A 15,906-nucleotide genomic window follows, 5' to 3' on the forward strand; every position below is an offset into this window, starting at 1 on the left:
CATGCCCAGAGTCTCTGACCGAACTGAGACTTTTGTTTGTACAATTTCTTTATTTTGGAAGTATTTTTAAATATAATATTGAAATGTTTGTAAACTCTGGTTAAACTTTTATTCTTGAAAAGAAAAATAATAATTTTCTCTATACTTAAAATTAAAAAAAAATAATAATAATATGATGATGAAAAGTGAAAGTAAAACCAATGGTGAGAGCGCGGATCGAACCTACGACCACCTGTTCGCAGGCTGACACTCGGACCACTAGGCAACATACGATCCGCTGGGAGGTCGAATTTAAAGCCACATGTTTATTTATTTATTTTCATTCTATAATGGTGCAAATCCATGCATGAAAGCCATGTGTATAAGAGAAGGAATGAGTCTGCGCATGCCCAGAGTCTCTGACCGAACTGAGACTTTTATTTGTACAATTTCTTTATTTTTTAAGTATTTTTAAATATAATATTGAAATCTTTGTTAATTTTGTTCAAAATTTTACTTCCTGAAAAGAAAAATAATAATTTTTTCTATACTTAAAATTAAAAAAAAATAATAATAATATGATGATGAAAAGTGAAAGTAAAACCAATGGTGAGAGCGCGGATCGAACCTACGACCACCTGTTCGCAGGCTGACACTCGGACCACTAGGCAACATACGATCCGCTGGGAGGTCGAATTTAAAGCCACATGTTTATTTATTTATTTTCATTCTATAATGGTGCAAATCCATGCATGAAAGCCCTGTGTATAAGAGAAGGAATGAGTCTGCGCATGCCCAGAGTCTCTGACCGAACTGAGACTTTTATTTGTACAATTTCTTTATTTTGGAAGTATTTTTATATATAATATTGAAATCTTTGTTAATTCTGTTCAAAATTTTACTTCCTGAATAGAAAAATAATAATTTTCTCTATACTTAAAATTAAAAAAAATAATAAAAAAATGAAGAAAAGTAAAACTAAAACGAATGCAGAGAGATAGGATCGAACCTGCGACCACTTGTTCACAGGCTGACACTCGGATCACTAGGCAACATACGATCCGTTGGGAGGTCGAATTTAAAGCCACATGTTTATTTATTTATTTTCATTCTATAATGGTGCAAATCCATGCATGAAAGCCATGTGTATAAGAGAAGGAATGAGTCTGCGCATGCCCAGAGTCTCTGACCGAACTGAGACTTTTATTTGTACAATTTCTTTATTTTGGAAGTATTTTTATATATAATATTGAAATCTTTGTTAATTCTGTTCAAAATTTTACTTCCTGAAAAGAAAAATAATAATTTTCTCTATACTTAAAATTAAAAAAAATAATAATAAAATGAAGAAAAGTAAAACTAAAACGAATGCAGAGAGAGAGGATCGAACCTGCGACCACTTGTTCACAGGCTGCCACTCGGACCACTAGGCAACATACGATCCGTTGGGAGGTCGAATTTAAAGCCACATGTTTATTTATTTATTTTCATTCTATAATGGTGCAAATCCACGCATGAAAGCCATGTGTATAAGAGAAGGAATGAGTCTGCGCATGCCCAGAGTCTCTGACCGAACTGAGACTTTTATTTGTACAATTTCTTTATTTTGGAAGTATTTTTATATATAATATTGAAATCTTTGTTAATTCTGTTCAAAATTTTACTTCCTGAAAAGAAAAATAATAATTTTCTCTATACTTAAAATTAAAAAAAATAATAATAAAATGAAGAAAAGTAAAACTAAAACGAAAGCAGAGAGAGAGAGGATCGAACCTGCGACCACTTGTTCACAGGCTGACACTCGGACCACTAGGCCACATACGATCCGTTGGGAGGTCGAATTTAAAGCCACATGTTTATTTATTTATTTTCATTCTATAATGGTGCAAATCCATGCATGAAAGCCATGTGTATAAGAGAAGGAATGAGTCTGCGCATGCCCAGAGTCTCTGACCGAACTGAGACTTTTATTTGTACAATTTCTTTATTTTGGAAGTATTTTTAAATATAATATTGAAATGTTTGTAAACTCTGGTTAAACTTTTATTCTTGAAAAGAAAAATAATAATTTTCTCTATACTTAAAATTAAAAAAAATAATAATAAAATGAAGAAAAGTAAAACTAAAACGAATGCAGAGAGATAGGATCGAACCTGCGACCACTTGTTCACAGGCTGACACTCGGATCACTAGGCAACATACGATCCGTTCGGAGGTCGAATTTAAAGCCACATGTTTATTTATTTATTTTCATTCTATAATGGTGCAAATCCATGCATGAAAGCCATGTGTATAAGAGAAGGAATGAGTCTGCGCATGCCCAGAGTCTCTGACCGAACTGAGACTTTTATTTGTACAATTTCTTTATTTTGGAAGTATTTTTATATATAATATTGAAATCTTTGTTAATTCTGTTCAAAATTTTACTTCCTGAAAAGAAAAATAATAATTTTCTCTATACTTAAAATTAAAAAAAATAATAATAAAATGAAGAAAAGTAAAACTAAAACGAATGCAGAGAGAGAGGATCGAACCTGCGACCACTTGTTCACAGGCTGCCACTCGGACCACTAGGCAACATACGATCCGTTGGGAGGTCGAATTTAAAGCCACATGTTTATTTATTTATTTTCATTCTATAATGGTGCAAATCCACGCATGAAAGCCATGTGTATAAGAGAAGGAATGAGTCTGCGCATGCCCAGAGTCTCTGACCGAACTGAGACTTTTATTTGTACAATTTCTTTATTTTGGAAGTATTTTTATATATAATATTGAAATCTTTGTTAATTCTGTTCAAAATTTTACTTCCTGAAAAGAAAAATAATAATTTTCTCTATACTTAAAATTAAAAAAAATAATAATAAAATGAAGAAAAGTAAAACTAAAACGAAAGCAAAGAGAGAGAGGATCGAACCTGCGACCACTTGTTCACAGGCTGACACTCGGACCATTAGGCAACATACGATTCGTTGGGAGGTCGAATTTAAAGCCACATGTTTATTTATTTATTTTCATTCTATAATGGTGCAAATCCATGCATGAAAGCCATGTGTATAAGAGAAGGAATGAGTCTGCGCATGCCCAGAGTCTCTGACCGAACTGAGACTTTTATTTGTACAATTTCTTTATTTTTTAAGTATTTTTATATATAATATTGAAATCTTTGTTAATTTTGTTCAAAATTTTACTTCCTGAAAAGAAAAATAATAATTTTTTCTATACTTAAAATTAAAAAAAAATAATAATAATATGATGATGAAAAGTGAAAGTAAAACCAATGGTGAGAGCGCGGATCGAACCTACGACCACCTGTTCGCAGGCTGACACTCGGACCACTAGGCAACATACGATCCGCTGGGAGGTCGAATTTAAAGCCACATGTTTATTTATTTATTTTCATTCTATAATGGTGCAAATCCATGCATGAAAGCCATGTGTATAAGAGAAGGAATGAGTCTGCGCATGCCCAGAGTCTCTGACCGAACTGAGACTTTTATTTGTACAATTTCTTTATTTTGGAAGTATTTTTATATATAATATTGAAATCTTTGTTAATTCTGTTCAAAATTTTACTTCCTGAAAAGAAAAATAATAATTTTCTCTATACTTAAAATTAAAAAAAATAATAATAAAATGAAGAAAAGTAAAACTAAAACGAATGCAGAGAGAGAGGATCGAACCTGCGACCACTTGTTCACAGGCTGCCACTCGGACCACTAGGCCACATACGATCCGTTGGGAGGTCGAATTTAAAGCCACATGTTTATTTATTTATTTTCATTCTATAATGGTGCAAATCCATGCATGAAAGCCATGTGTATAAGAGAAGGAATGAGTCTGCGCATGCCCAGAGTCTCTGACCGAACTGAGACTTTTATTTGTACAATTTCTTTATTTTGGAAGTATTTTTAAATATAATATTGAAATGTTTGTAAACTCTGGTTAAACTTTTATTCTTGAAAAGAAAAATAATAATTTTCTCTATACTTAAAATTAAAAAAAAATAATAATAAAATAAAGAAAAGTTAAACTAAAACGAATGCAGAGAGAGAGGATCGAACCTGCGACCACTTGTTCACAGGCTGACACTCGGACCACTAGGATCCGTTGGGAGGTCGAATTTAAAGCCACATGTTTATTTATTTATTTTCATTCTATAATGGTGCAAATCCATGCATGAAAGCCATGTGTATAAGAGAAGGAATGAGTCTGCGCATGCCCAGAGTCTCTGACCGAACTGAGATTTTTATTTGTACAATTTCTTTATTTTGGAAGTATTTTTATATATAATATTGAAATCTTTGTTAATTCTGTTCAAAATTTTACTTCCTGAATAGAAAAATAATAATTTTCTCTATACTTAAAATTAAAAAAAATAATAATAAAATGAAGAAAAGTAAAACTAAAACGAATGCAGAGAGAGAGGATCGAACCTGCGACCACTTGTTCAAAGGCTGACACTCGGACCACTTGGCAACATACGATCCGTTGGGAGGTCGAATTTAAAGCCACATGTTTATTTATTTATTTTCATTCTATAATGGTGCAAATCCATGCATGAAAGCCATGTGTATAAGAGAAGGAATGAGTCTGCGCATGCCCAGAGTCTCTGACCGAACAGAGACTTTTATTTGTACAATTTCTTTATTTTGGAAGTATTTTTAAATATAATATTGAAATGTTTGTAAACTTTGGTTAAAATTTATTCTTGAAAAGAAAAATAATAATTTTCTCTATACTTAAAATTAAAAAAAATAATAATAAAATGAAGAAAAGTTAAACTAAAACGAATGCAGAGAGAGAGGATCGAACCTGCGACCACTTGTTCACAGGCTGACACTCGGACCACTAGGCAACATACGATCCGTTGGTAGGTCGAATTTAAAGCCACATGTTTATTTATTTATTTTCATTCTATAATGATGCAAATCCATGCATGAAATCCATGTGTATAAGAGAAGGAATGAGTCTGCGCATGCCCAGAGTCTCTGACCGAACTGAGACTTTTATTTGTACAATTTCTTTATTTAGGAAGTATTTTTATATATAATATTGAAATCTTTGTTAATTCTGTTCAAAATTTTACTTCCTGAAAAGAAAAATAATAATTTTCTCTATACTTAAAATTAAAAAAAATAATAATAAAATGAAGAAAAGTAAAACTAAAACGAATGCAGAGAGAGAGGATCGAACCTGCGACCACTTGTTCACAGGCTGACACTCGGACCACTAGGCAACATACGATCCGTTGGGAGGTCGAATTTAAAGCCACATGTTTATTTATTTATTTTCATTCTTTAATGGTGCAAATCCATGCATAAAAGCCATGTGTATAAGAGAAGGAATGAGTCTGCGCATGCCCAGAGTCTCTGACCGAACTGAGACTTTTATTTGTACAATTTCTTTATTTTGGAAGTATTTTTAAATATAATATTGAAATGTTTGTAAAATCTGGTTAAACTTTTATTCTTGAAAAGAAAAATAATAATTTTCTCTATACTTAAAATTAAAAAAATTATAATAAAATGAAGAAAAGTAAAACTAAAACGAATGCAGAGAGAGAGGATCGAACCTGCGACCACCTGTTCACAGGCTGACACTCGGACCACTAGGCAACATACGATCCGTTGGGAGGTCGAATTTAAAGCCACATGTTTATTTATTTATTTTCATTCTATAATGGTGCAAATCCATGCATGAAAGCCATGTGTATAAGAGAAGGAATGAGTCTGCTCATGCCCAGAGTCTCTGACCGAACTGAGACTTTTGTTTGTACAATTTCTTTATTTTGGAAGTATTTTTAAATATAATATTGAAATGTTTGTTAACTCTGGTTAAACTTTTATTCTTGAAAAGAAAAATAATAATTTTCTCTATACTTAAAATTAAAAAAAATAATAATAAAATGAAGAAAAGTAAAACGAACGCAGAGAGAGAGGATCGAACCTGCGACCACTTGTTCACAGGCTGACACTCGGACCACTAGGCAACATACGATCCGTTGGGAGGTCGAATTTAAAGCCACATGTTTATTTATTTATTTTCATTCTATAATGGTGCAAATCCATGCATGAAAGCCATGTGTATAAGAGAAGGAATGAGTCTGCGCATGCCCAGAGTCTCTGACCGAACTGAGATTTTTATTTGTACAATTTCTTTATTTTGGAAGTATTTTTATATATAATATTGAAATCTTTGTTAATTTTGTTCAAAATTTTACTTCCTGAAAAGAAAAATAATAATTTTCTCTATACTTAAAATTAAAAAAAAATAATAATAATATGATGATGAAGAGTGAAAGTAAAACGAATGGTGAGAGCGCGGATCGAACCTACGACCACCTGTTCGCAGGCTGACACTCGGACCACTAGGCAACATACGATCCGCTGGGTGGTCGAATTTAAAGCCACATGTTTATTTATTTATTTTCATTCTATAATGGTGCAAATCCATGCATGAAAGCCATGTGTATAAGAGAAGGAATGAGTCTGCGCATGCCCAGAGTCTCTGACCGAACTGAGACTTTTATTTGTACAATTTCTTTATTTTGGAAGTATTTTTATATATAATATTGAAATCTTTGTTAATTCTGTTCAAAATTTTACTTCCTGAATAGAAAAATAATAATTTTCTCTATACTTAAAATTAAAAAAAATAATAATAAAATGAAGAAAAGTAAAACTAAAACGAATGCAGAGAGAGAGGATCGAACCTGCGACCACTTGTTCAAAGGCTGACACTCGGACAACTAGGCAACATACGATCCGTTGGGAGGTCGAATTTAAAGCCACATGTTTATTTATTTATTTTCATTCTATAATGGTGCAAATCCATGCATGAAAGCCATGTGTATAAGAGAAGGAATGAGTCTGCGCATGCCCAGAGTCTCTGACCGAACAGAGACTTTTATTTGTACAATTTCTTTATTTTGGAAGTATTTTTAAATATAATATTGAAATGTTTGTAAACTCTGGTTAAAATTTATTCTTGAAAAGAAAAATAATAATTTTCTCTATACTTAAAATTAAAAAAAATAATAATAAAATGAAGAAAAGTTAAACTAAAACGAATGCAGAGAGAGAGGATCGAACCTGCGACCACTTGTTCACAGGCTGACACTCGGACCACTAGGCAATATACGATCCGTTGGTAGGTCGAATTTAAAGCCACATGTTTATTTATTTATTTTCATTCTATAATGATGCAAATCCATGCATGAAATCCATGTGTATAAGAGAAGGAATGAGTCTGCGCATGCCCAGAGTCTCTGACCGAACTGAGACTTTTATTTGTACAATTTCTTTATTTAGGAAGTATTTTTATATATAATATTGAAATCTTTGTTAATTCTGTTCAAAATTTTACTTCCTAAAAAGAAAAATAATAATTTTCTCTATACTTAAAATTAAAAAAAATAATAATAAAATGAAGAAAAGTAAAACTAAAACGAATGCAGAGAGAGAGGATCGAACCTGCGACCACTTGTTCACAGGCTGACACTCGGACCACTAGGCAACATACGATCCGTTGGGAGGTCGAATTTAAAGCCACATGTTTATTTATTTATTTTCATTCTATAATGGTGCAAATCCATGCATGAAAGCCATGTGTATAAGAGAAGGAATGAGTCTGCGCATGCCCAGAGTCTCTGACCGAACTGAGACTTTTATTTGTACAATTTCTTTATTTTGGAAGTATTTTTATATATAATATTGAAATCTTTGTTAATTCTGTTCAAAATTTTACTTCCTGAAAAGAAAAATAATAATTTTCTCTATACTTAAAATTAAAAAAAATAATAATAAAATGAAGAAAAGTAAAACTAAAACGAATGCAGAGAGAGAGGATCGAACCTGCGACCACTTGTTCACAGGCTGACACTCGGACCACTAGGCAACATACGATCCGTTGGGAGGTCGAATTTAAAGCCACATGTTTATTTATTTATTTTCATTCTTTAATGGTGCAAATCCATGCATAAAAGCCATGTTTATAAGAGAAGGAATGAGTCTGCGCATGCCCAGAGTCTCTGACCGAACTGAGACTTTTATTTGTACAATTTCTTTATTTTGGAAGTATTTTTAAATATAATATTGAAATGTTTGTAAACTCTGATTAAACTTTTATTCTTGAAAAGAAAAATAATAATTTTCTCTATACTTAAAATTAAAAAAATTATAATAAAATGAAGAAAATTAAAACTAAAACGAATGCAGAGAGAGAGGATCGAACCTGCGACCACCTGTTCACAGGCTGACACTCGGACCACTAGGCAACATACGATCCGTTGGGAGGTCGAATTTAAAGCCACATGTTTATTTATTTATTTTCATTCTATAATGGTGCAAATCCATGCATGAAAGCCATGTGTATAAGAGAAGGAATGAGTCTGCGCATGCCCAGAGTCTCTGACCGAACTGAGATTTTTATTTGTACAATTTCTTTATTTTGGAAGTATTTTTATATATAATATTGAAATCTTTGTTAATTTTGTTCAAAATTTTACTTCCTGAAAAGAAAAATAATAATTTTCTCTATACTTAAAATTAAAAAAAAATAATAATAATATGATGATGAAGAGTGAAAGTAAAACGAATGGTGAGAGCGCGGATCGAACCTACGACCACCTGTTCGCAGGCTGACACTCGGACCACTAGGCAACATACGATCCGCTGGGTGGTCGAATTTAAAGCCACATGTTTATTTATTTATTTTCATTCTATAATGGTGCAAATCCATGCATGAAAGCCATGTGTATAAGAGAAGGAATGAGTCTGCGCATGCCCAGAGTCTCTGACCGAACAGAGACTTTTATTTGTACAATTTCTTTATTTTGGAAGTATTTTTAAATATAATATTGAAATGTTTGTAAACTCTGGTTAAAATTTATTCTTGAAAAGAAAAATAATAATTTTCTCTATACTTAAAATTAAAAAAAATAATAATAAAATGAAGAAAAGTTAAACTAAAACGAATGCAGAGAGAGAGGATCGAACCTGCGACCACTTGTTCACAGGCTGACACTCGGACCACTAGGCAATATACGATCCGTTGGTAGGTCGAATTTAAAGCCACATGTTTATTTATTTATTTTCATTCTATAATGATGCAAATCCATGCATGAAATCCATGTGTATAAGAGAAGGAATGAGTCTGCGCATGCCCAGAGTCTCTGACCGAACTGAGACTTTTATTTGTACAATTTCTTTATTTAGGAAGTATTTTTATATATAATATTGAAATCTTTGTTAATTCTGTTCAAAATTTTACTTCCTAAAAAGAAAAATAATAATTTTCTCTATACTTAAAATTAAAAAAAATAATAATAAAATGAAGAAAAGTAAAACTAAAACGAATGCAGAGAGAGAGGATCGAACCTGCGACCACTTGTTCACAGGCTGACACTCGGACCACTAGGCAACATACGATCCGTTGGGAGGTCGAATTTAAAGCCACATGTTTATTTATTTATTTTCATTCTATAATGGTGCAAATCCATGCATGAAAGCCATGTGTATAAGAGAAGGAATGAGTCTGCGCATGCCCAGAGTCTCTGACCGAACTGAGACTTTTATTTGTACAATTTCTTTATTTTGGAAGTATTTTTATATATAATATTGAAATCTTTGTTAATTCTGTTCAAAATTTTACTTCCTGAAAAGAAAAATAATAATTTTCTCTATACTTAAAATTAAAAAAAATAATAATAAAATGAAGAAAAGTAAAACTAAAACGAATGCAGAGAGAGAGGATCGAACCTGCGACCACTTGTTCACAGGCTGACACTCGGACCACTAGGCAACATACGATCCGTTGGGAGGTCGAATTTAAAGCCACATGTTTATTTATTTATTTTCATTCTTTAATGGTGCAAATCCATGCATAAAAGCCATGTTTATAAGAGAAGGAATGAGTCTGCGCATGCCCAGAGTCTCTGACCGAACTGAGACTTTTATTTGTACAATTTCTTTATTTTGGAAGTATTTTTAAATATAATATTGAAATGTTTGTAAACTCTGATTAAACTTTTATTCTTGAAAAGAAAAATAATAATTTTCTCTATACTTAAAATTAAAAAAATTATAATAAAATGAAGAAAATTAAAACTAAAACGAATGCAGAGAGAGAGGATCGAACCTGCGACCACCTGTTCACAGGCTGACACTCGGACCACTAGGCAACATACGATCCGTTGGGAGGTCGAATTTAAAGCCACATGTTTATTTATTTATTTTCATTCTATAATGGTGCAAATCCATGCATGAAAGCCATGTGTATAAGAGAAGGAATGAGTCTGCGCATGCCCAGAGTCTCGGACCGAACTGAGATTTTTATTTGTACAATTTCTTTATTTTGGAAGTATTTTTATATATAATATTGAAATCTTTGTTAATTTTGTTCAAAATTTTACTTCCTGAAAAGAAAAATAATAATTTTCTCTATACTTAAAATTAAAAAAAATAATAATAAAATGAAGAAAAGTAAAACTAAAACGAATGCAGAGAGAGAGGATCGAACCTGCGACCACTTGTTCACAGGCTGACACTCGGACCACTAGGCAACATACGATCCGTTGGGAGGTCGAATTTAAAGCCACATGTTTATTTATTTATTTTCATTCTTTAATGGTGCAAATCCATGCATAAAAGCCATGTTTATAAGAGAAGGAATGAGTCTGCGCATGCCCAGAGTCTCTGACCGAACTGAGACTTTTATTTGTACAATTTCTTTATTTTGGAAGTATTTTTAAATATAATATTGAAATGTTTGTAAACTCTGATTAAACTTTTATTCTTGAAAAGAAAAATAATAATTTTCTCTATACTTAAAATTAAAAAAATTATAATAAAATGAAGAAAATTAAAACTAAAACGAATGCAGAGAGAGAGGATCGAACCTGCGACCACCTGTTCACAGGCTGACACTCGGACCACTAGGCAACATACGATCCGTTGGGAGGTCGAATTTAAAGCCACATGTTTATTTATTTATTTTCATTCTATAATGGTGCAAATCCATGCATGAAAGCCATGTGTATAAGAGAAGGAATGAGTCTGCGCATGCCCAGAGTCTCTGACCGAACTGAGACTTTTATTTGTACAATTTCTTTATTTTGGAAGTATTTTTATATATAATATTGAAATCTTTGTTAATTCTGTTCAAAATTTTACTTCCTGAAAAGAAAAATAATAATTTTCTCTATACTTAAAATTAAAAAAAATAATAATAAAATGAAGAAAAGTAAAACTAAAACGAATGCAGAGAGAGAGGATCGAACCTGCGACCACTTGTTCACAGGCTGACACTCGGACCACTAGGCAACATACGATCCGTTGGGAGGTCGAATTTAAAGCCACATGTTTATTTATTTATTTTCATTCTTTAATGGTGCAAATCCATGCATAAAAGCCATGTTTATAAGAGAAGGAATGAGTCTGCGCATGCCCAGAGTCTCTGACCGAACTGAGACTTTTATTTGTACAATTTCTTTATTTTGGAAGTATTTTTAAATATAATATTGAAATGTTTGTAAACTCTGATTAAACTTTTATTCTTGAAAAGAAAAATAATAATTTTCTCTATACTTAAAATTAAAAAAATTATAATAAAATGAAGAAAATTAAAACTAAAACGAATGCAGAGAGAGAGGATCGAACCTGCGACCACCTGTTCACAGGCTGACACTCGGACCACTAGGCAACATACGATCCGTTGGGAGGTCGAATTTAAAGCCACATGTTTATTTATTTATTTTCATTCTATAATGGTGCAAATCCATGCATGAAAGCCATGTGTATAAGAGAAGGAATGAGTCTGCGCATGCCCAGAGTCTCGGACCGAACTGAGATTTTTATTTGTACAATTTCTTTATTTTGGAAGTATTTTTATATATAATATTGAAATCTTTGTTAATTTTGTTCAAAATTTTACTTCCTGAAAAGAAAAATAATAATTTTCTCTATACTTAAAATTAAAAAAAAATAATAATAATATGATGAAGAAAAGTGAAAGTAAAACGAATGGTGAGAGCGCGGATCGAACCTACGACCACCTGTTTGCAGGCTGACACTCGGACCACTAGGCAACATACGATCCGCTGGGAGGTCGAATTTAAAGCCACATGTTTATTTATTTATTTTCATTCTATAATGGTGCAAATCCATGCATGAAAGCCATGTGTATAAGAGAAGGAATGAGTCTGCGCATGCCCAGAGTCTCTGACCGAACTGAGACTTTTATTTGTACAATTTCTTTATTTTGGAAGTATTTTTATATATAATATTGAAATCTTTGTTAATTCTGTTCAAAATTTTACTTCCTGAAAAGAAAAATAATAATTTTCTCTATACTTAAAATTAAAAAAAAAATAATAATATGATGATGAAGGGTGAAAGTAAAACGAATGGTGAGAGCGCGGATCGAACCTACGACCACCTGTTCGCAGGCTGACACTCGGACCACTAGGCAACATACGATCCGCTGGGAGGTCGAATTTAAAGCCACATGTTTATTTATTTATTTTCATTCTATAATGGTGCAAATCCATGCATGAAAGCCATGTGTATAAGAGAAGGAATGAGTCTGCGCATGCCGAGAGTCTCTGACCGAACTGAGACTTTTATTTGTACAATTTCTTTATTTTGGAAGTATTTTTATATATAATATTGAAATCTTTGTTAATTCTGTTCAAAATTTTACTTCCTGAATAGAAAAATAATAATTTTCTCTATACTTAAAATTAAAAAAAATAATAATAAAATGAAGAAAAGTAAAACTAAAACGAATGCAGAGAGAGAGGATCGAACCTGCGACCACTTGTTCAAAGGCTGACACTCGGACCACTTGGCAACATACGATCCGTTGGGAGGTCGAATTTAAAGCCACATGTTTATTTATTTATTTTCATTCTATAATGGTGCAAATCCATGCATGAAAGCCATGTGTATAAGAGAAGGAATGAGTCTGCGCATGCCCAGAGTCTCTGACCGAACAGAGACTTTTATTTGTACAATTTCTTTATTTTGGAAGTATTTTTAAATATAATATTGAAATGTTTGTAAACTCTGGTTAAAATTTATTCTTGAAAAGAAAAATAATAATTTTCTCTATACTTAAAATTAAAAAAAATAATAATAAAATGAAGAAAAGTTAAACTAAAACGAATGCAGAGAGAGAGGATCGAACCTGCGACCACTTGTTCACAGGCTGACACTCGGACCACTAGGCAACATACGATACGTTGGTAGGTCGAATTTAAAGCCACATGTTTATTTATTTATTTTCATTCTATAATGATGCAAATCCATGCATGAAATCCATGTGTATAAGAGAAGGAATGAGTCTGCGCATGCCCAGAGTCTCTGACCGAACTGAGACTTTTATTTGTACAATTTCTTTATTTAGGAAGTATTTTTATATATAATATTGAAATCTTTGTTAATTCTGTTCAAAATTTTACTTCCTGAAAAGAAAAATAATAATTTTCTCTATACTTAAAATTAAAAAAAATAATAATAAAATGAAGAAAAGTAAAACTAAAACGAATGCAGAGAGAGAGGATCGAACCTGCGACCACTTGTTCACAGGCTGACACTCGGACCACTAGGCAACATACGATCCGTTGGGAGGTCGAATTTAAAGCCACATGTTTATTTATTTATTTTCATTCTATAATGGTGCAAATCCATGCATGAAAGCCATATGTATAAGAGAAGGAATGAGTCTGCGCATGCCCAGAGTCTCTGACCGAACTGAGACTTTTATTTGTACAATTTCTTTATTTTGGAAGTATTTTTATATATAATATTGAAATCTTTGTTAATTCTGTTCAAAATTTTACTTCCTGAAAAGAAAAATAATAATTTTCTCTATACTTAAAATTAAAAAAAATAATAATAAAATGAAGAAAAGTAAAACTAAAACGAATGCAGAGAGAGAGGATCGAACCTGCGACCACTTGTTCACAGGCTGACACTCGGACCACTAGGCAACATACGATCCGTTGGGAGGGCGAATTTAAAGCCACATGTTTATTTATTTATTTTCATTCTTTAATGGTGCAAATCCATGCATAAAAGCCATGTGTATAAGAGAAGGAATGAGTCTGCGCATGCCCAGAGTCTCTGACCGAACTGAGACTTTTATTTGTACAATTTCTTTATTTTGGAAGTATTTTTAAATATAATATTGAAATGTTTGTAAACTCTGGTTAAACTTTTATTCTTGAAAAGAAAAATAATAATTTTCTCTATACTTAAAATTAAAAAAATTATAATAAAATGAAGAAAAGTAAAACTAAAACGAATGCAGAGAGAGAGGATCGAACCTGCGACCACCTGTTCACAGGCTGACACTCGGACCACTAGGCAACATACGATCCGTTGGGAGGTCGAATTTAAAGCCACATGTTTATTTATTTATTTTCATTCTATAATGGTGCAAATCCATGCATGAAAGCCATGTGTATAAGAGAAGGAATGAGTCTGCTCATGCCCAGAGTCTCTGACCGAACTGAGACTTTTGTTTGTACAATTTCTTTATTTTGGAAGTATTTTTAAATATAATATTGAAATGTTTGTTAACTCTGGTTAAACTTTTATTCTTGAAAAGAAAAATAATAATTTTCTCTATACTTAAAATTAAAAAAAATAATAATAAAATGAAGAAAAGTAAAACGAACGCAGAGAGAGAGGATCGAACCTGCGACCACTTGTTCACAGGCTGACACTCGGACCACTAGGCAACATACGATCCGTTGGGAGGTCGAATTTAAAGCCACATGTTTATTTATTTATTTTCATTCTATAATGGTGCAAATCCATGCATGAAAGCCATGTGTATAAGAGAAGGAATGAGTCTGCGCATGCCCAGAGTCTCTGACCGAACTGAGATTTTTATTTGTACAATTTCTTTATTTTGGAAGTATTTTTATATATAATATTGAAATCTTTGTTAATTTTGTTCAAAATTTTACTTCCTGAAAAGAAAAATAATAATTTTCTCTATACTTAAAATTAAAAAAAAATAATAATAATATGATGATGAAGAGTGAAAGTAAAACGAATGGTGAGAGCGCGGATCGAACCTACGACCACCTGTTCGCAGGCTGACACTCGGACCACTAGGCAACATACGATCCGCTGGGTGGTCGAATTTAAAGCCACATGTTTATTTATTTATTTTCATTCTATAATGGTGCAAATCCATGCATGAAAGCCATGTGTATAAGAGAAGGAATGAGTCTGCGCATGCCCAGAGTCTCTGACCGAACTGAGACTTTTATTTGTACAATTTCTTTATTTTGGAAGTATTTTTATATATAATATTGAAATCTTTGTTAATTCTGTTCAAAATTTTACTTCCTGAATAGAAAAATAATAATTTTCTCTATACTTAAAATTAAAAAAAATAATAATAAAATGAAGAAAAGTAAAACTAAAACGAATGCAGAGAGAGAGGATCGAACCTGCGACCACTTGTTCAAAGGCTGACACTCGGACCACTAGGCAACATACGATCCGTTGGGAGGTCGAATTTAAAGCCACATGTTTATTTATTTATTTTCATTCTATAATGGTGCAAATCCATGCATGAAAGCCATGTGTATAAGAGAAGGAATGAGTCTGCGCATGCCCAGAGTCTCTGACCGAACAGAGACTTTTATTTGTACAATTTCTTTATTTTGGAAGTATTTTTAAATATAATATTGAAATGTTTGTAAACTCTGGTTAAAATTTATTCTTGAAAAGAAAAATAATAATTTTCTCTATACTTAAAATTAAAAAAAATAATAATAAAATGAAGAAAAGTTAAACTAAAACGAATGCAGAGAGAGAGGATCGAACCTGCGACCACTTGTTCACAGGCTGACACTCGGACCACTAGGCAATATACGATCCGTTGGTAGGTCGAATTTAAAGCCAC

The sequence above is a fragment of the Argiope bruennichi genome, chromosome 11 (assembly GCF_947563725.1).
Source record: "Argiope bruennichi chromosome 11, qqArgBrue1.1, whole genome shotgun sequence".
Classification (NCBI taxonomy): Eukaryota; Metazoa; Arthropoda; class Arachnida; order Araneae; family Araneidae; genus Argiope; species Argiope bruennichi.